This window comes from Miscanthus floridulus, chromosome 8 (genome assembly GCF_019320115.1).
Source record: "Miscanthus floridulus cultivar M001 chromosome 8, ASM1932011v1, whole genome shotgun sequence".
NCBI lineage: Eukaryota > Viridiplantae > Streptophyta > Magnoliopsida > Poales > Poaceae > Miscanthus > Miscanthus floridulus.
This window is the reverse complement of record NC_089587.1, coordinates 140,629,519-140,655,908: the sequence shown is the minus strand read 5'-3', so window position 1 is coordinate 140,655,908 and position 26,390 is coordinate 140,629,519. Positions and strand designations below refer to the sequence as shown.

At 47.1% G+C, this 26,390-nt stretch overlaps 1 long non-coding RNA gene and 1 pseudogene across 1 annotated transcript; one reads left to right on the top strand and one right to left on the bottom strand.

Moving 5' to 3' along the window:
• The first annotated feature begins 4,617 nt into the window (after positions 1-4,617).
• LOC136469940 (uncharacterized) lies at positions 4,618-15,072 on the top strand (annotated as a pseudogene).
• Positions 15,073-24,697: 9,625 nt separating this feature from the next.
• Positions 24,698-25,166, bottom strand: LOC136476297 (uncharacterized). The gene is made up of 3 exons (XR_010763517.1): positions 25,054-25,166; positions 24,871-24,972; positions 24,698-24,762 (listed from the first exon to the last, which is right to left on the bottom strand). It is a non-coding gene; the product is annotated as an uncharacterized lncRNA (long non-coding RNA).
• Between the last annotated feature and the right edge of the window lie 1,224 nt (positions 25,167-26,390).

Below are 26,390 nucleotides of genomic sequence, written 5' to 3'. Positions count from 1 at the left end.
TGCGACAGGATCGAACTATGTTAGCCCCTGGATCTCTCGGATGGAGTGAGCCGATCACTCACCGGCGTTGCTGACTACACACTATGACTAGAGGTAGAAGAAGGGAGGAAGAACAGAGCACACACAGCACAAGCATCAGCACTGGCCGGAGCTCTGCAGAGGAGATGGCAAAACTGAACTCGCTCTCTTTACTGAGTTGCAGTGGCAAACTATATATACAATTCTATCCATCTAATCTTAGTACACAGGTATGTCAGGCTGCCATGCTGCTACAGTGACTAGGTGTGACAGCAGGATTGACTTTGGCACTTGCCCCTGCTGTGGCTATAGTGCGGCAGGTGAGCTTTGCGGCGCCTGACCCTGCAGCGGCTACAGTGCAGCGGCAGGGAGCCCTTTCGGCGCCGCATGTCCCTGCTGCGCGTTCACACAAGGGGAGCAGCAAATTACTTAACAATTCTTTCCCTAATCCTGCTGCTAACCCTTAAACCCCCTTCATGCCGATCATCTTCTTCAGCTCCGTGAACCGAAGACGGCCGAGTGGCTTGATGAGGACATCTGCGAGTTGCCGACCAGTTTCGATGAACTAGATGACGATCTGCCCTCCGTCGATACAGTCCCTGAAGAAGTGGAACTTGACGTCGATGTGCTTGCTCCGGTCGTGGAGAACCGGATTCTTCACGAGGACGATGGCGGGCTGGTTGTCCACCATCAGTGCTGGTGGGTGAGCTTCCACACCGATCAGCTCGCCCAGCAACCGACGCCGCCACACAGCTTGGCACGCCGCTATGGCTGCCGCCACGTACTCTGCCTCGCACGTGGATAGGGCCACCACCTTCTGTTTCAGCGCAAGCCATGAGATTGGAGCTGACCCGAGGAAGACGAGCACGCCAGAGGTGCTCTGTCATCCATCAATGTCCCCTGACATGTCTGCATCGATGAATACAGTGAGTTGTAGCCTGCTTCCACCGATCTTGGGGAAGACGATCCCTTGATCTACCATCCCCTTAACGTAGCGTAGCAGCCGCTTCACTATAGCCAGTGATCCTCTCGGGGATCCTCCATGAAGCGGCTGATGTAGCCCACGGCGAACGCAATGTCCGGCCTCGTGTGGACTAGGTAGCGCAGACTGTCGACGATGCTCTGGTAGAGTGTTGCATCTACCTTTACCGCGATACTGGCCTTCATCAGCTTCAGGCGTTCCTCCATCGGAGTCACACACGGCTTGCACTCAACCATGCTGCTCCACTCCAACAGCTTCGAGGCATAGGCGCTCTGACTGAGCGTGAGCGCCTCCTTCCCCTGTCTCACCTCGATGCCGTGGTAGTAGGAGAATGCACCGAGATCGCTCATTCAAAAACAAGCTACCATCTCACGCTTGAAGCTGTCGATGTCCTCTGCACGTGCGCCGGTGACGATCAAGTCGTCCACATACACACCGACGACGAGATCCTCCTTCCCCATCGCCGCGTGTAGAGCGCGTGCTCGGTTGTGCACCGTTTGAACCCAAGTTCACCCAGCGTGGCGTCAAGCTTGGTGTTCCACGCTCGTGGGGCCTGTCGTAGCCCATAGAGCACCTTGCCCAGTCGGAGCACCCTATGCTCCGCTCCCTTGATGGCGAAACCCAGAGGTTGCCTGACGAATACCATCTCTGCCAGCTTGCCATTGAGGAAGGCCGATTTTACATCCAGATGATGTTCACGCCAGTCCTTTGCTGCTGCCAGAGCCAGCAGCAGTAGGACAGACTCCATGCGCGCTACCAGCGCAAGGACTTCCTCGAAGTCGATGCCCTCGTGCTGGACAAAGCCTCGGGCGACGAGGCGCGCCTTGTGCTTGATAATGGCATCGTGCTCGTCCCGCTTGACCTTGTACACCCACTTCAGGCCGATTGGACGGCATCTTGGAGGTGGATCGATGAGCTCCCAAGTCTCATTTTCCTCAATCACCTTCATCTCCTCCAGCATCACCCATTGCCAATTTGTATCACGCTTGGCCAGCGCGAACGTGGGTGGTTCCTCTACACTGATAAGAAGCAGCTCTAGGTCACTAAGCAGCCTGCCCGCCAGTCCTGAGGGCCCTATGCCACCGACGATGTCGTCCAGCCTACAGAACCGCACCTACTCACCATCGTGGAAGGCATCCACGAACTCAGTGAGGTCGCTTGGAGGTGAGGCAAACTCGATCAACGTCGATGGAGTTTCCTATTCCACCGGAATGGTCGGCACAGCACCTAGAGTGCTCGGCACCCCAGCTGCAGTACACGGCACTACTCCTAGACTGCTCGTCACCACTCCTGGAGTGGTTGGCACCACTGTAGGAGTGCTCGGCACCAGTCTTGGAGTGGTCGGTACCACTGTAAGACCTCTCAGCTCTACTATGGGAGCGTTTGGCACCCATCCTGGAGTGGTCGGCACCACTACAGGACCGCTTGGCACCACTCCTGGAGTGCTCGGCACCCCTCCTGGAGTGCTCGGCACCGCCCCAAGAGTGCTCAGCTCTGTTGTTGGAGTGGTCGGCACCTCCTCTCTAGCGTCTCCACCACCGTGGATGACCAAGTGCTCGACGATGAAGGTGCTGGTGAAGCCGCTAGCTTCCCCTATGCCCGGACTGTCCTAGTCCCAGGCCACCTTCTCGTCGAACATGACGTCGTGCGAGACAAGCACCTTGCCTCCGCGTGGGTCGTAGAGCGGGTATGCCTTGGTACCTTCTGCATAGCCCAGGAGCACCATCGGTGTGCTCCTGTTCTCCAGCTTGGTGAGGACCGGCTTTGTCTTCCTGACATGGCTGATGCAGCCAAATGTCCGGAGGAAGGATACGCTCGGCTTGCGCCCATACCAAGCTTCGAACGATGTCTTACCCTTTAGGGCCTTGGTGGAAGCGCGGTTGAGGATGAAAAACGCCGTGATCACCGCCTCACCCTAGAACCTTGCCGGCATGCCCTTGGCCTTCATCATGGATTGAGCCATGCCGACCACCATCTGGTTCCACCGCTCTACCATGCCATTCTGCTATGGCGAGTACGACATGGTGTGATGTCGCACCACACTCTGATCCGCGCAGTACGCAGCGAACTCCACCAAAGTGAATTCGCCACCGCGATCAGTCCACGACACGTGCAGCTTCTTGCTGCTCGCCACCTCTGCGCGTGCCTTGAACTTCTTGATCGCTGTCGCCACCTTGTCCTTGCTCATTAGAAGTTGCAGCCACATATAGCGACTGCAATCATCCACGAGCAGGAGAAAGTACCGCCGACCACCATTTGTGGCTAGCGTGATTGGCCCATAGAGATCACCATGGATGAGCTCGAGAGCATCCACCATGCGATACTTGACCACCTTTGGGAACAGCAGCCTCCTCTGCTTCTCGGCCAGGCAGCAGTCACACAGCTCATCTCTGTACTTGATGTGGGGCAGCCCTCGGACCATCTTCTCTAGCCGACCGAGTGCGTCGAAGTTGAGATGGCCGAACCAGGCATGCCACAGCCATGGCTCCTCGGTGTGCCATGGTGCCAGGCTCACTGGCTGCTCCACCTTCAAGTCGAGCAGGTATAGCTGGTTCTGGGACCTCTTCTCCTTGGTAAGAAGGCGTTGCTCCCGTTCCCTAATCCTAAGGATGCCGTCCTTGATCAGTACCTCGCTGCCGTGCTCATCCAGCTGGCCAATGATGATGATGATGCTTGAACATAGCTGCGGGATGTAATAGACATCCGTTAGCGCACGGTGCTCGCTGTTCTGGCACCTGAAGATGATGGTGCCACGCCCTCGGATCGCCACCCTTGAGCCATCACCGAACTTCACCGTGCCGGTCATGTCGCCATCGAGCTCGGAGAAGGCTTCCTTGGAGCCTGTCATGTGGTTGCTGGTGCCGGAGTCCAAGTACCACCGTTGCTCTTGTCCGCCGCCCACACATCCAAGGTGGACTTAGGCGTGCGGATCGTCGAGGTGGACAACCTTCAGAGCCTTGCCATGCTCGACCACCGCCATCACCTCTCCCTTCCCCTTAGCCTCAACGTCATGCACTACATAGAATGTCGCTATCAGGAGAGTGGCCTCATCATCATCATTAGCCTACGCCAGATGAGCCTCAGCCTTCTTCTCCTGCTTACGATTTGGGCACTCCTTTGCCCAATGGCCCGTCTTCCCGCAGCGCCGACAGGCGTTGGGGTCGACCTTCTTCTTCTTCTCTGAAGAAGGCTTGTCGCGGTGCTTGCCATCACCACCGTGGTAGGAGGGGGCTTCCCTAGAGTTCCTCTGAGCAACCCACTCCTCCTCTGTCAGCAGCAGCTTGTCGGTGTCCCTCGTCGTTGTGGCCTGCTCCATGCGCTCGTCCATCGTCCGCAGACGACCTATCATATCCTCAATGGTGAGAGTGAACAAGTCCAGCATCATCTCTATGGAGAGAGCAATCTAGATGTACTTCACCGGCAAGGAGTGGAGGTACTTGGAGACCGCCTCCTCTTCGTCGATGGTGACGCCGTGGCTCCTCAGCTTGCTGATGAGCATTTACAGGTGGAGGGAGAAGTCCTCCACCGATTCACCATTCTTGAACTTGAGGTTGGCGTACTCCTGTACCTGGGCCTTCGTCTTCTTTGCACGGTCGGAAACGACGCGCATCGCCGCAATGGCCTCCCACGCCTCCTTAGCAGAGCTCTTCGCCCCCAATGGCTCCCTGTACTCCACTGACACAGCAGCGAGAATAGCCTCCAACGCTGACGTATCGTCTTCTTCATTGTTGGTGCCCTTGTCAACAGCATTCCAGAGCCGTCGGGCTCTAAGCCCTTCATGACCACCGACCACTCGCCATAGTTGGTGCGAGTCAGCGTCGGCCAACTGGTGCCGCTGACCTCCCACACCGTGCGCACAACGACATCCTGTCGTGCCTAGGCAGCCACAACAGTGCCGCTGCTGTCGCCCATCTTCAAACCGCCCATCATCGCCAGCGATTAGTCTGACAACGGCGCTTGTACGGCTTTGATACCACTTGTTAGCCCCTGAATCTCTCGGAACGGGTGAGCCGACCACTCATCGACGTTGCCGACCACACACTATGGCTAGAGGTAGAAGAAGGAAGGGAGAACAGAGCACACACACAGCACAAGCACCAGCGTTGACCAGAGCTCTACAGAGGAGATGGCAAAACTAAGCTCGCTCTCTTTACTGAGTTGCAGTAGCAAACTATATATACAACTTTACCCATCTAATCTTAGTACACAGACATGTCAAACTGTCATACTGCTATAGTGACTAGATGTGACAGCGGGACTGACTTTGGCGTCTGCCCCTGCTGTGGCTACAGTACGACAGGGGAGCCTTGTGGCGCCTGCCCCTGCAGTGGCTACAGTGCAGTAGCAGGGAGCCCTTTCGGCACCGCCTATCCCTGCCGCGCATTCACACAGGGGGAGCAGCAGATTACTTAACAAACTACACCTAGATTTCTGCTAGTCCAAATTTCTCAGAGGTATATGCTGTCGATTTGTTTCTTGCGTTATGGCACAATGAAAATTTTGCATTGTAATATCCGTTGTTTAATTTATGTCTGTCGACCAAAGAGAAAATGCAACTTTCCTTTTTCCTTTATAAATGCCACCATTTGCATTTGTCCTAGGCTGTACTTGGAGGGCCACTTGAGGAAATGGAAAATCCATCTAATGGAAATGGTATGAGACTTCATGGGATGAACCTTGGTCGTTATCTTCATCACAATGACGATGCAAATGTAGGATACCGCTTCCTACCGAGGAAGTTACTTTGTCAACGCTTGAAGCATTTCCGGATACTCTAGTATGTCTTCTACACACTATAACCTTTACAAGATGTTCCCTAGTTAGCTTCTTTATTATTTTTGTTCGAAACCCCATCTCCTGCCCCAATCTGTGGACTGAAAACAGTTTGGTTCTGGCTACCTCTACCGGGGGGATACCTATGTCAATGCCACATCTCCTGCTGCTAAATTAGTTCTCATGCTTAATGTTGAAGCTAGTATAGATATTTATCTAAATGAGGAAGAGCTAAAGCAATTCATTCAGACAATATGGGCAAAATTCATGACATCTGAAGCTGCTCGATCTTCGTATCTTTTAATTTGTCGAATATCTAAAGCCTTGTTGCCTAATCTTTTTTTCATACCTTGGTATGGCTGTTTTATTGTTTGATTACTTTATTTATTTATTTATCACAACAACTCTATGTGTTGTATGCAGTTGTAAACTACTCCATTTCCGTGGATATTCGTTGCCTGATGGTGTATCAACTATAGTCCCTTCAGGTGTGAATAATAATGCAAGCTATCATTATAAATGCTACCTGTTGATCATTCTGCACGAAATATTATATGAGAGCTATATATATATATATATATATATATATATATATATATATATATATATATATATATATATATATATATATATATATATATATATATATATATATATATATATATATATATATATATATATATCATCTGAGGGTGCTAATATTGATCATATTATTGCATCAGGATTTGTTCATACTATTAACCGGATAAAATCCTTAGGCTATCCCATGCCACCACCACTTGTGCTTGAATGTAAGTTGTTGCTTTTGACATTGCTAACATCTTTCTTGTGCACTACTTTATATATAGTTAACTTCTGAGCTTCTTCTTTAAGCAGTCAATGGACAATTGCCTAATCGTTTTGAAGGATGCTTTGGTAGAGTACGTGCATGGACAGGGTTTCCGTTTGGTCATCCACCTGCTGGTTCTGGGGAGCATGTCTGGGAGCGTCTTTCAAAAAAAAAAGCTGTGACAGATATATCGCGTTGTGCTGTCTCGCTTGCTTCATTCAAAGGTTCCTTTTACAGCTGAGCAGTCGTATGCTTATTAGTTTTTGTGCTGGTATTCTATCTTCACAGTGTAATGCTTTAAGTCCTGATCTGTAGGACATAGTAGGTTTTTTGCATGCACAGGCTTGCTTATAAAGTGGCATGCGCGCATTTTGATCCTGACTTCAGGCAGTTTGGTTAGAGGCCATGATGATTTTACCATTGAGGATAGCTTAAGGGTTGGTGCTTCCTAACGTGCAATTTCTGTTGGTCCTTTTAAGTTATATATATGGTAGGAGTAGTTAACTGATCGAGCTCATTTTACCATATTGCAGATTGAGGTGGTTCTCCCACCAAATCAACGTGCCAATGGGACATTGGAATTGTATAATTTAAGCTATAACTTTGCTATTGTCAGCATTGACAAGAATTTCCATTCGGTTCGCCCAGAAGACATTTTCAATAAAGAACTCAAGTTACCTGAAAAGGTAGTAGCTGTAGGGCGTGACACAACACATGGACTATTAATGGCCTCAATGGGTGAAGTGAAGCCTGGAAACTCAGAATCCATAACTGATTGAAAAGATCTTAAGCTGTCCACTTGTATAATCAACAAGGTTCTGTGGTGAATCTCTCTTATGATTGTTTTTATTTTATATTTCATAATACTGGTGGCCAGGATAAATATAGTTGCATAAGAATTGGAGCTCCCAATAATTATAGTAATCTACTGAACTTCTCAGGTATTACAAGTTCTCCCATAACTTTGTGCTTCTATTTTCTTTTGTACTAGGCTGGGATTGGAGGCCCTCTAATTGATCTTCGTGGGAGATTTGTGGGAATGAATTTCTATGATGGAAGTAAAGTAACTCCTTTCTTACCAAAGAGTAAGATTGTCAAAGCTTTGAGAAGAGTGAAAAAAATTTGCACTACAATCTGAAAGGTTTTCCTTTTAACCTTCAATGTCTCAATGGTAGCTGCATAGGCAAAGTAATACTTTTATAGGAACTTATAGGTTGAAAAAAATATGTTGGTTGACCGAGTATCATGCAACAGAGGATTAGATTCTTCTATGGAAATGGATGATAATGGCCCTATGGAAATAGATGGTAATGGCGCTCCTGCGGTGAAATATCCCCTGGCCTATGGTGTCATAACAAGGTATTGTTTCTATTTTCTAATTGCCACTTGTTTGAGTTTTTTTGTTAAACAACCAACTTATGTTGCGGATGGCCTGTGCCCAAGCCATATTGGTGTCATGGTGGACTTGATGTGCATAGGTATCATATACCTATACTTATTGGAAGGACACTTAATTAGACATCAATCACGCTGTTACCTTTTTATTCTCAACAGACAAGCATCTAGTGTATTTGACAGGCCTGCCTAGTAGAATTATTATATGCAATTTGGACTGCTTACTGAAGCTACTCTGTCGAATGTGCCTGAGTGAATGGCCTCATCTGTTCGGCTGAGGTGGATTAAAGTCGGCGGGTCGTTTTCGGCTGATTTGTTGTGAGAGAAAAACACTGTTCTTATAGGTGAACAGTGTTTTGTGAGGAGGAAGCACCGAACGGACACTTGTCGCATCAGTGTTATCATTTCTTTCCGTTGATATGGACTATCTATTTGTTGACACAAATAAAACAAATACTAAGTCCCGGTTCCTGGATGCCTCTGCTTATACCACACAAATTAGCAGAAACATTGTTGACGCATGCTCTTAACATGAAGCCGGCCAAAACGATTGAATCTATGCTGATTCATTTCCCTTAATTACTGTGATGTGCTGATATCAGATGCTACGATAATGAGATTTGGTATAGAATCACCGCCGGCCGAGCCAGTTGGCCACCGCATGGGCCTCGGTTAACATGGACAGCTATTCAGGGTTCAAATATTTTCAGTTTGGCTTGTCTTCTTCCTAGGCCTTTCTCTTTCTGCTCTTCACAATCTTAACAGCGAATATGGATGGCCATATGGGCCGCCCGGCATGGGCCTAAAAAAGCATGGCCTGATCTTGCTGGGCTAGACACGATACTGCCGTGCCATCGGGCTGTGCCAAAGGTGCCCATGGGCCTGGGGTTAGCTCAGGCACAGCACGGCAGGTCATTTTCCATGTTAGGCTGATAAGCATTTATAACCACGGCACATCGGCCAGCCCACAGCCTGGAGCCGGCAGGCATGTGAAGGAGTCAAGGAGGCTGCGCCTGGCGGTGTGGGGGTGACTAGGCGTGAAGGAGCCGAGCAATCGGCGTGTCGACACCTAGCTGAGAGGGGAGAAGCCGACAAGACGATGTCGGTGTGGCAGGGACTAGGGTGGTCGGGTGGGGACGAGCCGGGGATGTGGCGTTGTGCATGCAAAAGATGCGTCTCGGGGGTGGGGGGGGGGGGGGGTTTGGGCAGTCGGGGGATGTGGCGCTGTGCATGCCAAAGAGGCAGCTCGGGGGGAGGCTGGGCGGCCGGGCAGGGAGGAGAGGAAGATGCAGCGTTGCGTGGGCCTGAGAGAGGCAGCAACGGGAACATGGACGCGACTTGAGAGGTAAGAGGCTGAGCAGATGTAACACCCTAAAATTTGTACTTTTGAAACTATGATTAAAATGATTTATTTATGAATTTTTGTGCACATGAAATATAGGGAAAAAATAGTTTTCATTACATTAAAATTCATCATAGGGTATAGCAATATGGTTGTGCATAAATGCCGGTGCATTTGATTTATTGATTGAGTGGTTTGAATCAAGATTCAAAATGGTTTGAATTGCTTATGGAAAATGAATTTGAAAATGGCTTTGAAACAAAAGAAAAGAAAATTAGAAAATAAAAGAACTTAAAAAGGCTATAAAATTTATTTTGGAAGTCTACCAAAAATTGCCCAATTTATTTGAGTTGAAAAGTATATTTGAAACCATATTCGAATTTGATTTGGTTTACATTTGAATTTGATTTTGAAAACAAAATAGAAAAGGAATTCTTTATTTTTTTCCTCTCCTTACCTGGTTTTGGCCAATTCAGCCTTGTTTCTCCCGTGAAGCCCAGCAGCGCCGCGTCGCCCACTCCCGCTCCCGGCGGCCCAGCTCACCGAAGGAAAGCCCAGCTCGGCCTCTCCCTCTCCCCTCTGTTCCCGCAGGGCTAGCGCACTCACCCCTTTGGCCCAACTCCGGCCCAAGCCATACCAGCAAGCAGGCCGCGCCGCACCGTGCCTCCTCTTCCCTTGCGCGCAGTCGTTGTCACCATGGGCCCACGCGTCAGCCACATCTCCTACCTCAAGTCGTGCCTGGCTCCAACTCTTCCGAGCAAACCACGCCGCTGAGAGTTCGTCGCTGCCCATCCTCGTCATTTGTCGTGTTCTGCACGGCACCCGCCCCCTTAAATAGTCGTTGAGCTCACGCCGCCCCGTTCCCAACCCTTATCGGAAGCTATCGCCTCGCCTCAAGCCGCGCTGCCACCGTGGAACCCTAGCGCCGCCGTTGCCATCTACTCCTCCGTGTCCCGTGCCCTTTCCGTGCCTCACCGTCGACAATAACCTCCTAGGTGAGTTCGTCGTGCTATGCTCTCTCTCCCGGTGCCTTCCCTGTGTCGTCACATGGCCCGTAGGCGCTTTCCCATTCACGCCGGCGAGCTCCTCACAGCCGTTAATGGCCGCCGCCGTCTGGAGTTCCGTTCTAGCCGGCCGCGCTCTCTCTCTCCCTTGCTTATGTTTTCAGCCGTCCAAAGTAGATCCAACGGTTAGGATTAACCAGTACCCCTTCGGTGGTGATTTTGTTAAAGAGCCCCTTCGTTTGTGCTAAATCAACCCACCGTCCATGTACTTTTGTTAAAGAGACCCTCGCCTTTTGAAAAATTGAACCCGCAGTCCTCGACAAGATTTAAAATCAGATTTTATTTATTTTAAATCCAAAAATCAAGTTTTATCTATTTACAAAATTGTCACATCTTCGTTAGGCCATATCTTCTCCGTTTTAACTCCGATTTGACCCGTTCAAATTATATTAGGTTTGTAATTTCATAATCTACATGTTCATACTACTGTTAGGTATGTTTTCAACTTTTAAAATTCGAGGTTAAATTTAAAGGAAATCTTGTTTAATTCATATCTTCTACATTTTAGCTCCGATTTGACCTGTTCAAGTTGCACTAGATTCATTACAACGAGATCTACGCATTAGTAACAATGTTTATCATGTCACTATCTCTGGAATTTCATAGTTTAAACTCTAATTTGAATAATAATTATGCAACTGGATAAAATATGATTTGTTTTACTTTAGTTTTATAAATCAAATCTAAATTTGACTTAATTCAATTTATATAAGCTTTTATATAGTTAAAACATATGAAGCTTATAGTTTTATATTTTCTCTTATGAGTAGATCTTTCGGTAGCCGTTTCTTTCAAACCGTAGCTCTGATTAGAGTGTTTTTTGCGTCTATGTGTTCGTAGCAACGTGTAGAACGTCTTTAAAACATTTTTATATTATGTTTTATATGATTGGTGTATTGTTCTAATATAGTTATATTTGTATGCAAGGCATGTTTGTTCGGATGCTTGTATGGTGCTATATAATCTTGTCCAGTCGGTGAGTTTTACGTGGTGAATTAAGAAGCAGATCTTTGAAGGTTTGGACTAGAAGAAGGATCTAAGTTTATGGTAAGTATAGCATGGGATCTTCCTTGTTGTCATATACACCTTTAATCATTTAATTCATACTGGATGTGTCTACCTTGACTGCCACTAAGGATTTCCTAGAACTTTGTACTTTGTACCTTGATTCCTTTGGGATAATGCATTGGGTAGTACGATAGTAGTGCTCAACTACAACCATGATCTTGTAACTTGACTAATGGTATATACAATAAACATTAAAAGATGCTTTTTAGCAACATGGAACAAGGGGGCTGGAGCATTAGGTTGTTTTTATGGTGCTCTAGATTCCTCTCCCTAAGGACTTATCTATAAGTGATCATCCGGGGCTTACAGTACAGCTGTGAGGGCTACATGGCTCTGGCTTTAGCTTAGTATGAGGATCTTTTCTAGCTTGTTAGTGGTTACCTTTATTGGCATAAGAATGGCTTGACAAATCGGGTATAGTGCGGCCTCTGTCCCCTTGTGTATAGGTTGCGCGTCATTATTCCATCGGGAAGGGAGGCTCTACATCTATTTGTCGAGTGAATCTAATGGCCCTAACTTGTTAGACGAATCTTTGAAAGGCTTCATAGTGAACCCTGCTGACCTTCATAGGAAGTCGGTTAAGAGGCTGATTACCTCGGGCAAAAGGGTAAATCACGACTCGCAGTGAAAGTGTACAATCTCTGCAGAGTGTAAAACTAGTATATCAGTCGTGCTCACGGTCACGAGCGGACTTAGAACATTTACGAAATAGGTGATGAACACTGATGATACTGATGATGAAGATGCTCGCTAATGATTACTGTTTATGCCATTCATTATTCATGTTTACCTGCTCATGTGTTTATATGGGCTTGTGATAAACTTATTGCTACTCCTATGTTAAAATTGTGACAATTAAAAGCTAATCGCAGTTGAACCAGTGTTAGACTTTTGAGCCTCATGAACCCCATGTTATATTTGTTGAGTACGACATATACTTTATTTTTCAATTATTTAGATAAAAATCCTGAATAGGTACCAGATTGCTAGAGTTTGGAGGAATTAGGCTTATGATCAACCAGTCAGTTGTACCTGTGGAAGTGGAGTCTTTATCTAAAGATCGGAGTTGTCTTTCCGCTGTCTATACTCTGAGGTTGTATTCTTTATACTAATACGCTATGTAATAAGCATTGTCTTATGATATTACCCTTATTTGTAGCTATATATGATATTTGACTTCTTGGGCTTACATATGGTGTGTATCTGGTTTTATTCTTACAACCGGGTGCTACAGCAAATACAGATACTAGAAGGTAGGGCAAGGCAGAGAGTAGATAGGAACACTAGGGCTGAGAGATAGGGCAAGGCAAAGAGTAGATAGGGCGAGGCAGCATGCCTTGAAGCGGCCCAGGCATAGCCCTTGTCATTATATTGGCAGGGTAGGTCCAGGCACGCCTACCATCGGCCTGTGCCTTGCCTGTATAGGACCCAAAAAAAAAGCGGGCTTCGTTCTGGGCTACGAGGGCACAAGCTTTTTTTTACATCTCTAGCAGCGAATGCACATCGGACGCCGCAACCAAAAGCAGCTCCCTTGTCCTCCTTTGGCTTGTCCATTGCGTAGAGGACCGACACACTCATCCTGCAGAAAGTGCACCATAAATACATTTAGGGAAACAACGCTTGGGCTGGCCCAACCCTGGCCGGTCTATGCCGGACATATGCATGGTCCTGTAGCACGTACATAAAGCCCAAGGCCGTGATTACAAGATGACTTAAGTGCTAAGCCTAATGACAAGTCTAACATTGTGTATTTAACTTATCTCTAGTACAACATTGCTTTGGTACCATTTCACAAAAAATAGTGGTTCAAGAACGCTTCTAAGGGATTTGCTGATGCATTTGACATCTTACTGATTTACAGGACATGACTCCTACTGTCCTATTGCAAGTTGCCAAGTTGCAACGTTTCATTGCCAATGCTTAGATGGGACCTGTGGGAATGTCTCCATATCAAGAGGATGCTCCACGATGATTGCATAACTGCAAGTTAAACAACACTCAATTTTCTTTTTACAATCTCGAGTGATGAATATGCACCTTAAGAAGATCATACATAATTCTTTGTTTTTTGTGGAGATAATATTGGTCCAGCTTAGATAGCAACATATGAATTCTTTAACCAAACTGTACAATTTTAGGAATGATAATTATGGTGCATGATCTTTAGGGCAACAAGATGTCAATATCCGGTTTATTCCTTGATGATACATTTGTTGAAACAATATAAAGATGTTCACCAGGATATTCAAATATTTAGGTGCATTAGTTGGATTGCATTAGCTTGAGCGACTCGTGAGTTGTGACAAATTGGGTTGGTGGCCATTGGTTTTTTATGTGCTATGGGAGAAGCCATAGTTAAGTGAGACATCTATTTGAATTGTTGCATGCATAGCTAGAGGAACGTCTGCTTGTTAATTGTTATACTGTCCTTTATAGTGGCATGTAGTAGTTCTTCAGTGTTTTTCCTTAGTCCTCGTCTTAGTTGCAACCTGCAGGGAGTGCATTATGTGAAATTGCAAGCATCCAACTGCATTTCAGTGCCATGGGTTCATGCTGAACCGTTTGGATGTGTATGATTGATGTGGTTTATATTACTTGAACTAAGCTATTTTTGTATTTTTATTAATCTTATTAACTACAGATCTGGACCATAACTGTTGCAAAATGATTAGTCCAATGGATTAAGCTATCTATGGAAGCCATTTCTTATGTTGATTGATGGAGAGGACAGTCAGAAGAAAAAAATTGTATATTAGGGTTTGTAAGACATCCCAGTAGTCTGAAGATCAAATTTAGGGGCATTACAAACTCGTCCTATAGTTTCCTGTAGATTTCTTCATCACTTTTTCCTCTTTTATTTCAGCATGAGTGGAGCTGCAAAATGCATGTCACAAGGAAAAAGTGATGTTTTGTCATTAACAAAATATCACTCATGTGTCTCACCTATATCCGTGAGTTATTGATTTTTCTTATACATTTGAGCTTTATCCATTGTTCTTGCCTGTGCAATTCAGTTTTATTGCCAGTGCAATGCTATTACCTGTACAGTATTGTGTTTGCTGTATAGCACAGGCAGCCGGGCTTTAACAGCCCTTAAAATCTCCCTCGGGTGCTTCCGTGCCCTGGGTTTGCCTCCCCGATCATCCAAACTAGGCACAAGAGTGTAAGGTGCAAAAAGTAAATTTGACTTATTTGCATAGACAGCTAGGATGGAGAGATGCTATAAGAGAGATTTCTTGAAAAAGTGTTGAACCCAAAGAGATTTGTTTGATGCTTGGCACTGGTTGAATTTAGTATTTTACTCCCTCCGTTCCAAATTACTAGTCGCTTTGACTTTTTGTGCATCAATTTTGCTATATATCTAGATCTAACGTATGTCTAGATACATAATAAATTCGAGGGTTAAGAAGATTCTTCATTGACTTATGCGTTGTTCCTACAGCCGATTCCGGTGTTCCAACCCCCGCCGGAGCCAGCCCCCTCCTCCATCTCCGTACCTCCTCGCCGCCGCCGGAGCGGGCTGCCTACCGGGCTGTGCAGCCACGAGGATGGTGGCGGCGGGGATTTCTCCACGCGGCTGCTGTCGATGCGGGACCCATAAGGTTCCCCACGGAGAAGAGAAAAGAAGACCTAGTCCAACTAGGATTTCCTACATGTAATCCTATTAGGACTAGTTACACGTAATCCTACTAGGATCTCTACTTTGTAACCGACTAGGACTCCCGCCTCTCCTGAACTATATAAAGGAGGGCAGGGGTCCCTAGATCAGGGAACACACACATAGACAACAATTGTACGACACAACCCTTGACAATCAATCCAACGCAAAGGCTAAGGCCGACTGGACGTAAGGTTATTACTCGATCTACGATCGAGGGCCTGAACCAGAATAAATCGACTGTGTCTTGCGTTAACCATCGAGTTCGGCATACGCCGAAGCCCGAACATACTGCCCCGGGTACCCCCGTGGCAGGCTATCGGTGGTAAAACATCGACAGCTGGCGCGCCAGGTAGGGGACTTCGGCGACTTGCATCCGAGAGCTCGATGGACCTCGACAACATAATCTTCCCGACGGGATCAACTTTCATCTTCGGCTCATGGATCTGCGAGGCAGATAACAACGGCAGACTTCAAAGCCATCTCCTCAAAGATTCAGATCATCTGGAAAAAGTTCCTATTTCAACAACTGCAACGGATCAGCTCACCAGAAGATTCGCGCAACTCATAGTATCCGATTCAAATCAGATTTCACGACCACTCGTATCCGATTCGAATTCAAGCTCCAAGGCGAAGTCTTATCCGAGTGCTTTCTGGAAGCCGAGTTCTCTTTCGGAAAGATTCCAGAGCACAACCCGAAACAACTCGGATTACCCCCAGAGTTATCACAAGAAGTCGAATTCTTTTCCATTTGGGCTCGACAACATGGCGAAATCCTATCAGGGGCAGGTCGAAAGATCTTTCAATCCTAGATTCGGGATACCACTGATAGGAGCTCAGGAGGGTCTCGTGCTAACAATAACATCGCAGGACTGTATCATCCACTGGCCGGGTTCCGTCCCTGAGGATAGCGGAACCCAACTAGTCGGCACATCAGCAACAGCTATTCTACCTTACCAGGAAGGAGACTCGATCTACGACACCGAGGCATCTACTAAAGTTATCAGTAACTCCAACAGAATGAAAACTAATGTCAATAACAGAACTGCTCATACGCGAGAAGTACTCATGGTTCGACGACCGCGGTCACCATTAAATCTCCCGGAAGCACCTGATGTCAGATCATCAGATGAATCAGAATCCAACATATCACCGTTTGCCCAAGGCTACGACGGAGAAACAGACAGTCAGAGACAAGCTAGAGAAAGAAAAAACAAGTTGAAGCAAGGGCGTCAACACCGTGCTAGGCAGCGTAAGGAAGCTTGGATCAGATACGAGTCAGAATTGGCTGAGTACGACAAAAGAAAATCACAACGAGAAGTCGAGGGAAGACGCACGGCGAATACACCCTACGATAAGATTCGAGAGGCATTAGAAGAACTCGGAAAAACTTCACACCCCAGTGAAAAGTATGAACAGCTCCAGGACTTGCTCCGATCAACAATCCCGAAAGCACATGAAGAGAGAGCTCGATCAAGACTACCCGCAAGATCAACAACCCACAGACAAGAAGAACAAAATCAAAGGAAATCTGCTTTCGAAAGACTTGGGCCAAGTGGAAGCCATAATGAAGGAAGTAGGAAGGAACATAATCAGGGCCACCGATTTGAACAACCCAGGAAGACTAGAAGTAGGATACCTACCCAAACAATCTCGCAAGATTATTCCCGTCAGAACGACAGCTGGCCAGAAGAAGGTGCCGAATCCGAATTCAAAGAAACCAAGACGCACGACAGGTTCCCCTGTTTCACGAACAGGCTTGCATTAGTACGATTACCTCACAAATTCAAACCGTCTAACCACTCCAAGTATGATGGCAAAACCGAACCAAGGCAATGGCTCAGAATATATTCACAATCAATTGAACTAGCCGGAGGAGATGACGATATTAAAACCCTTTTCTTTCCCATGGCACTGGAAGCCATGCCTCTCCAATGGTTCGACAAACTGAACCCAGGATCTATCAGAAATTGGGAGGATTTGCAAAGAGCTTTTTGCGAGAATTTTGCAGGAATCATTACACATCCAATCACCCATGCAGAATTAAAAGGACTCAAGCAAAAGGGAGGTGAAAGTCTCAGAAACTACTATCGACGATTCGGCGAACTACGAGCTCAAGTGCATGACATAACCGAACGAGAAGTAATTGAAGCTTTCTCTCACGGAATCATGGCTAGGTGGCAATTTCAAGATTTCTGCAAAGAAAATCCGAGAAACAATGAAGAATTCAGACGAACAGTAGAAAAGATGATTACTGCAGAAGAAAAAACACGGGAAAGGTTCCCAGACAGAAACAACCAGGACAACTCGGACAAGCAAAATCATCGGAGTAGCAGACATCAAGAAAGAAAACGTAGACCAGACAATACTGTGGCAATGGCCGACAAATCAAAGAAGTTTCCCAAACCCAGAAGATATGATGACATTGAAAGCATACGTTGCCCATTACACCCTGGCGGGAGGCACACCATCGGAAATTGCTACACTTTCAACGATCGATACAAAAGAAAAGATAGTAAGGAAAACGCCAAAGAGGACAATCAGAAAAAAGAAGAAGACAACCACGAGGACAAAGGATTCCAAAAACCTAGGGGAACGGTAGCAGTGATCTTCTCGGGGGCTCCGGATTGCAGAAGCAAACATCAAGAAAAACTAGCACTACGGACCATTATGACAGCAGAGCCGGCTACACCAAGATACCTCAATTGGTCACAGTATCCTATCCAATTCACCAGAGAAGACCAATGGACTAGCGTGGGAAACGCGGGCCATTATCCATTGGTTTTGGATCCAACTATAGCTGGTATGACCGTCACCAAAGTACTAATCGATGGAGGAGCTGGGCTTAACATCATCTTTTCAGAAACCCTAAGGAAAATGGGACTACAACTCGCCGGGATGATTACACCAACAAGCACGCCTTTTTACGGAATAGTACCCGGCAAAGCAGCCATGCCACTCGGACAAATTACTTTACCTGTTACCTTTGGAACTCCTTCAAACTACCGAACAGAGTTTATCAAATTCGAAGTCGCCGACTTCGACTCATCATATCATGCAATCCTAGGACGACCGGCGCTAGCCAAATTCATGGCAATACCACATTATCCGTACCTACTGCTTAAAATGCCAGGACCCCACGGTATCCTTTCTCTTCGAAGCGATTTAAAGCGCGCTTTTGACTGCGACGTTCAGGCGATCCAAATTGCAGCCAAAGCACAAGCTGACAATGGAAGAAAAGAAATAGCCACAATAGCGGCGGAAACAAGCCAGGAAGAATTAGAAATACCAGCTAAAAAACCCAGTATCATTGCACCACCAAAAGAAGCCGACGTCAAGCAAATCGACTTAGGCACAGGCGACACCTCCAAGACAGCGACTATCAGCGCTCACCTCTCGGCAAAATAGGAACTCGCGCTCACCAACTTTCTTCGGGACAACAAGGATATCTTCGCTTGGAAGCCAGCCGACATGCCAGGGGTCCCAAGAGAGTTGGCTGAGCACAGAATTGATGTTAACAAAAGCTCCAAACCTGTAAAACAACGGCTACGACGATTCTCACCCGACAAGAAGGCAGCAATTAAAAAGGAAATAACAAAACTGATGGCAGCCGGATTCATCAAGGAGATCCTACATCCAGACTGGCTAGCGAACCCGGTCCTTGTTCAGAAGAAAAACACAGACGAGTGGCGCATGTGCGTCGATTACACAGAACTCAACAAACATTGCCCAAAAGATCCGTTCGGGCTACCACGCATTGACCAGATAGTTGACTCGACAGCAGGATCTGCATTATTATCTTTTCTCGATTGCTATTCAGGGTATCACCAGATCGCACTAAAAGAAGAAGACCAGAGCAAGACATCTTTCATCACCCCGTTTGGTGCCTACTGCTACAAGACCATGTCATTTGGACTAAAAAACGCTGGCGCCACGTACCAAAGAGCTATCCAGACTTGCCTTGGGAATCAAATCGGTGAAAATGTGGAGGCATACGTGGACGACGTGGTGGTGAAAACAAAAGACCCAGACACCCTAATTGAAGATTTACAGCAAACGTTCGAAAACTTGAAGAAATGGAGATGGAAATTGAATCCAAACAAATGTGTATTTGGAGTTCCCTCAGGGCAACTACTCGGATTTTTGGTCAGTCAGCGCGGGATTGAAGCCAGCACCAAACAAATTCGAGCCATAACAGAAATGGGCCCACCTAGAAGTGTCAAAGATGTGCAGAAACTAACAGGATGCATGGCGGCCCTCAACCGTTTCATATCAAGACTCGGCGAAAAGGGGTTACCTTTCTTTAAACTACTAAAGAAGACAGACAAGTTCGAGTGGACAACAGAAGCCGACGAAGCTTTCAAAAAACTTAAAGAATACCTCACTTCATCGCCTATCCTGACACCCCCAAAGAAAGACGAAGATATGATGCTATATATTGCGGCAACTCCCACAGTAATCAGCACAGCAATAATCATAGAAAGAGAAGAAGAAGGGCGTGCGTATAAAGTACAACGTCCAGTATACTACATCAGCGAAGTACTGTCAGAATCCAAAATCCGGTACCCACATGTACAAAAACTACTCTACGCTTTACTCATTACCTCTCGGAAACTTCGCCATTATTTCGAAAGCCACAAGATTACTGTAGTGACAGATTTTCCACTCGGAGACATCCTACACAACAAAGACGCCACAGGGCGCATATCCAAGTGGGCAGTTGAAATTGGAGCTCTGGACATCAATTTCACCCCACGAAAAGCAATCAAATCTCAAGCCCTCGCCGATTTCGTGGCCGAATGGACAGAGATCCAACAGCCCTTATCAGATACAATCCTCGACCATTGGAAGATGTACTTTGATGGATCACTCAAACTAGGCGGGGCCGGAGCAGGCGTTCTCCTCATTTCTCCAGAAGGAAAACAACTCAAGTACGTCCTTCAGATATTATGGCAAGCTACAAATAACGAAGCAGAATATGAAGCCCTCATCCACGGGCTACGAGTCGCGATTACCCTCGGAATAAAAAGATTACTCGTATACGGCGACTCAGCAGTGGTCATCAACCAAGTCAACAAAGATTGGGACTGCACCAAAGAAAACATGGGTGCTTATTGTGCCGAGATACGGAAACTTGAAAAACACTTCCAAGGATTAGAAATTTTACACGTTCTACGCGATTCCAACATTGCAGCAGATGTCCTTGCCAAACTTGGATCAGACAGAGCAAAGGTTCCACCTGGCGTATTCATAGAAGAACTATCAGTTCCCTCTATCAAACAACCCGGTGAAACAACACAAGAAATCCAGGCTAAAGGCGTTCAGATCCTGATAATCAACACTTCATGGACCCAAGTTTTCATTGACTATATCAAAGAAAACAAATTACCAGCAAATAAGGCAGAAGCCACCCAAGTTGTTCGCAGAAGCAAGAACTACGTTCTAGTAGGAGATAAACTTTACAGAAGAGCAGCATCATCAGGAGTACTCCTAAAATGTGTCTCATTTGAAGAGGGTAAAGAGATCCTAGATGAAATACATTCAGGTTGCTGTGGAAATCATGCCGCTTCAAGGACACTGGTTGGCAAAGCATTCCGTACCGGATTCTACTGGCCAACCGCTTTGAAAGACGCAGAAGAGCTTGTCAGAAAATGCAAAGGTTGCCAAATGTTTGCAAGACAAGCCCATGTACCAGCTCACAATCTTATCTGCATTCCACCCGCTTGGCCTTTTTCCTGCTGGGGGCTAGACCAAGTAGGACCCCTGAAAAAAGCAAAAGGCGGCTTCGAGTACATCTTTGTGGCAATTGACAAGTTTACCAAGTGGATTGAATACAAACCACTCGCGAAATACAGCGCAACCAAAGCAGTCGAGTTCATCCAAGACATTATGTACCGCTTCGGCATGCCAAATCGAATCATCACAGACCTAGGCTCACCCTTCACAGCTACAGAATTCAAAAGCTGGGCTCAAGACTGTGGTTTCAGTATAGACTACGCGTCCGTTGCACATCCAGAAGCCAACGGACAAGTAGAAAGAGCTAATGGACTCATACTAGCCGGATTAAAACCAAGGTTATACGAAGAACTAGTGGACTATGGGTCCAAATGGATTGAAGAACTACCGAAAGTAGTGTGGGGGCTACGAACTCAAATAAGCAGAGCAACAGGCCACTCACCTTTCTTCCTAGTTTACGGGTCAGAGGCCGTACTACCCGCCGACTTGATCTGGACATCCCCGAAAATAGAACAATATGATGAAGGAGAAGCAGAACACACAAGAAGATTAGAACTCGACAGCTCAGAAGAAGTCAGAATAAACGCTACCCTCCAAACAGCTAGATACCTACAAGGTTTAAGACGGCACTACAACAAGAATACCCAATCTCGATCACTACAAGGTGGAGACTTAGTGCTAAGAAGGATACAAAAGACTGATGGACGACATAAGCTACTCAGTCCTTGGGAAGGCCCGTTCATTGTCACAAAAGTCACTGGACCCGGCACATACAAGTTAATGACCGAAGATGGAAAAGAAGTCAGCAATACATGGCACATCAGCCAGCTAAGAAGATTCCATGCGTAAAAACAACTCAGGAAAAACAGACATGCAAGCCGCAAGGGACCTACGTTCACAACCAACGAAAGACAATACTCTTCAAAAACATATGTATTAGTTTATACTCATGATCAATAAAGATAATATTCATCCACAGCATGCCGTGTCATGACTTCCAACGAGTTGTTTTCACGAAACAAAAAGCAAAATGGCTGAAAACATGCCTGAGCATTCCGGCCGAGAGCAAAATAGCTGAAAAGATGCTTGAGCCCGCCGATGAGGGTAGCTAAAAGCTAACACCCGAAACAAAAAGCAAAATGGCTGAAAACATGCCTGAGCATTCCGGCCGAGAGCAAAATAGCTGAAAAGATGCTTGAGCCCGCCGATGAGGGTAGCTAAAAGCTAACACCCGAAACAAAAAGCAAAATGGCTGAAAACATGCCTGAGCATTCCGGCCGAGAGCAAAATAGCTGAAAAGATGCTTGAGCCCGCCGATGAGGGTAGCTAAAAGCTAACACCCGAAACAAAAAGCAAAATGGCTGAAAACATGCCTGAGCGTCCCGGCCGAGAGCAAAATAGCTGAAAAGATGCTTGAGCCCGCCGATGAGGGTAGCTAAAAGCTAACACCCGAAACAAAAAGCAAAATGGCTGAAAACATGCCTGAGCATTCCGGCCGAGAGCAAAATAGCTGAAAAGATGCTTGAGCCCGCCGATGAGGGTAGCTAAAAGCTAACACCCGAAACAAAAAGCAAAATGACTGAAAACATGCCTGAGCGTCCCGGCCGGGTGCAAAATAGCTGAAAAGATGCTTGAGCCCGCCGATGAGGGTAGCTAAAAGCTAACAACCGAAACAAGTCGGCCGAAATTTAACTTCAAAAGACCCTCCAGCACTTCGTTCCGAAAAGCAAGAGGCTCGGGGGCTACGTCCAGATAGGAAAAGAACGAGTGCCACTCAAGAAAGCACTCGGATGCCGAAGTTTATCAAGGCAGCATTCTATACCGAGTCATTTCACATAGCGCAGGCGAAAGGTTGTTAATGCAAAGCACTCGACGGATCACAAGGGAGAAAGAAAAGAAAAGTACTCGACAAGTCGAGAGGCTTCGTCAGAATAACGCGCAGAGTTATTTTACGGAGCAGAGACAGGAACAGGACAAAGTACTCAGCAAGTCAAATAACTTCAACCGCACCCAGGCAAAGAATACATCAACAAAATAAAGAATCTTCATTTAAAAAGGAGTACAATATTACAAGAGAACGCTCAATTGAGTCAGGCATTGTCATCAGAAAAAGAAATATCAATACTTAGACTATCTACAACTCTACTGGCTAGATCTTCGACCTCAGGCTCCATCTTTTCAACGGCGTCGAGATATTCTTGGCTTTCAGCTTCTTCCGCTATCTTGGAGAGGGGCGCCTCTGGAGCAAGGACCCGGACCTGGGCCAGCACATTCTTGGTACAAACTTGGGCACACCTCTTCGCGAACTCTTGGAAACGAGTCGGAATCCGGGGAATGAACTGCGCCCAAGATTGCCCGTCATCCGCCGGAGTCCGAAGGACATCGGCTACTGAACGAAAAGATTTCCACAAAGCATTCCAATTCTCAGTAGCCGTCGCCAGCTTCCCGGACAAGTTTTCAATAGTTTTTTGGGCCTGCACAAGATCTCTGTCAGCTCCGCGCCTAATCAACCTAGCAAGGGCAAGTTCTTCCTCAGCATGAGTTATTACCTCCTCAGCTTTATTGTGACTAGAACGGACAAGAGCTTTCATTTCTTCAATACCCTCCGAGAGCTTCTGCTTCTCAACTCGGAGAGCTAGGCAAGACACCCAAGAACAAGTCAGCAGGAAAACAAGTCAAAATACAAGAAGAAACAGGCAGAACCCACGGCACCTTTGCATTCATTCTTCGCAGACTCCACTGCAGCATCTCTCTGCTTCTCCGTCTCCACTACCCGGGCGCGAAGGGTTTTCTCCTCTTTCTGATGCACTTGACGCTCCGTCTCCAACTCAGCCCGGAGGAGGTCAAGATCGGCTTTCAGAGCGTCCACCTCCGAAGACAGCTTCCTCTCATTCTCAGATGAGAAGAAGAAGCCAGAATGATCGCGAGAGAAAGACTGAGCAAAAAAGAGGCAAAGAGAGACAAGACGTAAGGGTAAAAGAGAAACAAACACGCAAAAAGAAATAGCAATAAAACCTACCTGAAGTTTCTCACCAAAAGAAGACGCAAGGGTCGACAAGCTCCCCCAGGCTGCGGTCAGCTCCGATAACCGATGAGTGGCATCAAACTGTTGCACCACGTCACCAGAAATCGAAGGGCCGCCGGAAGCAAGAGAAGGGGAAAAAGAAGCCGGCTGGGGTGAAGCAGGAGCGACCAGAGCAACCTCCAGGGAAGCCGGAGCTAAACCCCCAGAAGAACCCGGCGCGACGGCCACAGTTACCTCCGGAGCGACCAAATCCGCGACTCCGCCAGGTAGCTCTGAAGCCCCCGCCGCGACTTCATCAACAGAATGTTGCGAGTCTCGAAGCTCAGAACTCGTTGGCATGACGGGAGGCGGAGAAGAAGTCGATGAAGAAATTAGAGAAGACGAAGCACTGAAAAGTGATAAAAGGAAACACCAATAAGAACCAGAGGGAGGAAGATAAAAGCCAAAAAGATGAAGCAAGAATCTACTCACCCGACTACTTTTTTCTTTGCGAAGCCAAGAGAAGGCCTCGCAGGGGGAACCACGACGGCGAAGACGTCCCCGCCGCCCAGCGACGGGAGCGGGACAGCCGACAGCGGAGCCGCGGAAGAAGTCGGGGCTGGAGCGGTGGAAGAAATCCACACCGAAGGAGCAGTACAGCTCGGGGCAGAAGCAACCAAAGAACTCGACCCCGGAGCTTCGGAAGAGGTCGGCGCGAGAGCCTCGGAAGAACTCACGCCTGACCTCCGATTACTTCAAAAAGTTCAAGACTAAAATTAAAAACAAAGAGGAAAAATTCAAGCCGACAAGAATATGAAAAACGACTCACCGCCGCATGATGAGAGGAACTTCATCATCCTCTTCTTCCTCAGCCAGCGAAACCAGAGCACCCGCTGAAAAAGAGATGAAAAGTACTCGGTTCAAGAGAGAAACATGAAAATAAAAGAACAAGGAATACTAAATGTGCTCACCTAAGAGCATGCTAGCAACAACTGGAGTACCTGAGGGAGTACTTGGTTTGCGAGGCTTCTTGGAGACAGGCAAGCCAGATGAGGACCCGTCCATTCGCCCCCTCTTCGGGACACTGCGAGGACCGCGAGGGACTAGACGAGGAACATACTCTTCATATACATCATCAAATCTGAAAGAGACCCCAGGAAGGGCTGTAAAAGTTTGAGACTTACTAATTGCAGAAGTACCGGCTGAACGATCCCCAGCCTCCGCCACAGCAGGGAGAACATCAAGGGGGATCGGATCAACAAAGTTCCGCCCAAGCACCTACGAAAAAAGACAAAACACCAAGACAAGGAAAAACTAAGCAAGAACGGACGCAGAAAGAGTACTTAAAGAACTCAAATAAAAAGAAAAAGGAGAATAGGCAACTCACAGCCGGGGGCGGGTTGTTGGCCGAGTACTCAGGGACGGCAGGAGGAATGACGCTCACTCCTTTCAACATCTTCTGAAGGCGCTCGAGTACCTCCTCACCGGTCAGCTCAAGAGCTGGGACCATGCGCGAAGGATCCTCGGCCCCAGAATACTCAAAGCCGAGATGTTCTCGCTCTTTCAAGGGCTGAACCCGGCGACGAAGGAAACTTGAAACAATACCAAAGCCGGTCAAACCTTGCTGTTTCAGCATGCTAATTCTATCAAGGAGTGGCTGGATCGCTTGAATCTCAGCAGGTGACTCAAGCTTCTTGTCCCATCGGTCATTAACCACGGGACCAGATCCGGAGTGAACGACAAGAGAAGGGATCAAATTGGCGGCGTAAAACCACTCGGCACGCCAATCTTTGACAGAATCGACCAAGTCGTAATCAAAAAACTTGATTTTAAGACCCTGGCGAAACTGAATCCCGCAACCGCCGAGGGCACTGGTTTCCTCACGGCGGGGTTGAGGTTTCAGGCGAAAGAAAAAGCGAAAAAGAGAGAGAGAAGGAGGGATCCCAAGGAAGGCTTCACAAAGATGAACAAAAACGGAAAGATGGAGAACAGCATTGGGGGTTAGATGGTTCAGACTAACCCCGAAATAGCCAAGAAACTGATGAAGGAAGGCGGAAGCAGGAAGACAAAGTCCGGCGCGGACAAAAGAAACGAAAAGGACAATCTCACCAGGACCCGGAGCCGGAACCCGATGCTCGCCCGGAACTCTCCATTCAGCGATGACTTTGCTTTGGATCAAGCCATCACTAACAAGCTCGCGCAGCTGGTCTTCGCCGGTCGTCGGAACAGGCCAAACCTTCTGAGCCGCCCTCATGGCCACGAACTCCAGGTTTTCAATCAAAGACAGGGATGACTCCTCGTCCACGAAGGTCGCCTGAGACTTGCTTGCGGTCTTCTTCTTTCCCATGAACTGGCGGAAGCAAAGAAGGCGCTAAGGAGGACGAAGCTAAAATAATGGCGCTCGGGCAATGACGACAATGACGGCGGCGGGTTTCTGAGAACTAGGGTTTAAAAGCAAGAGCTAGATGACAAGGGAAAGGAAGATAAAAGGGTCTTTAAATAGATTTCTCAACGATACAAA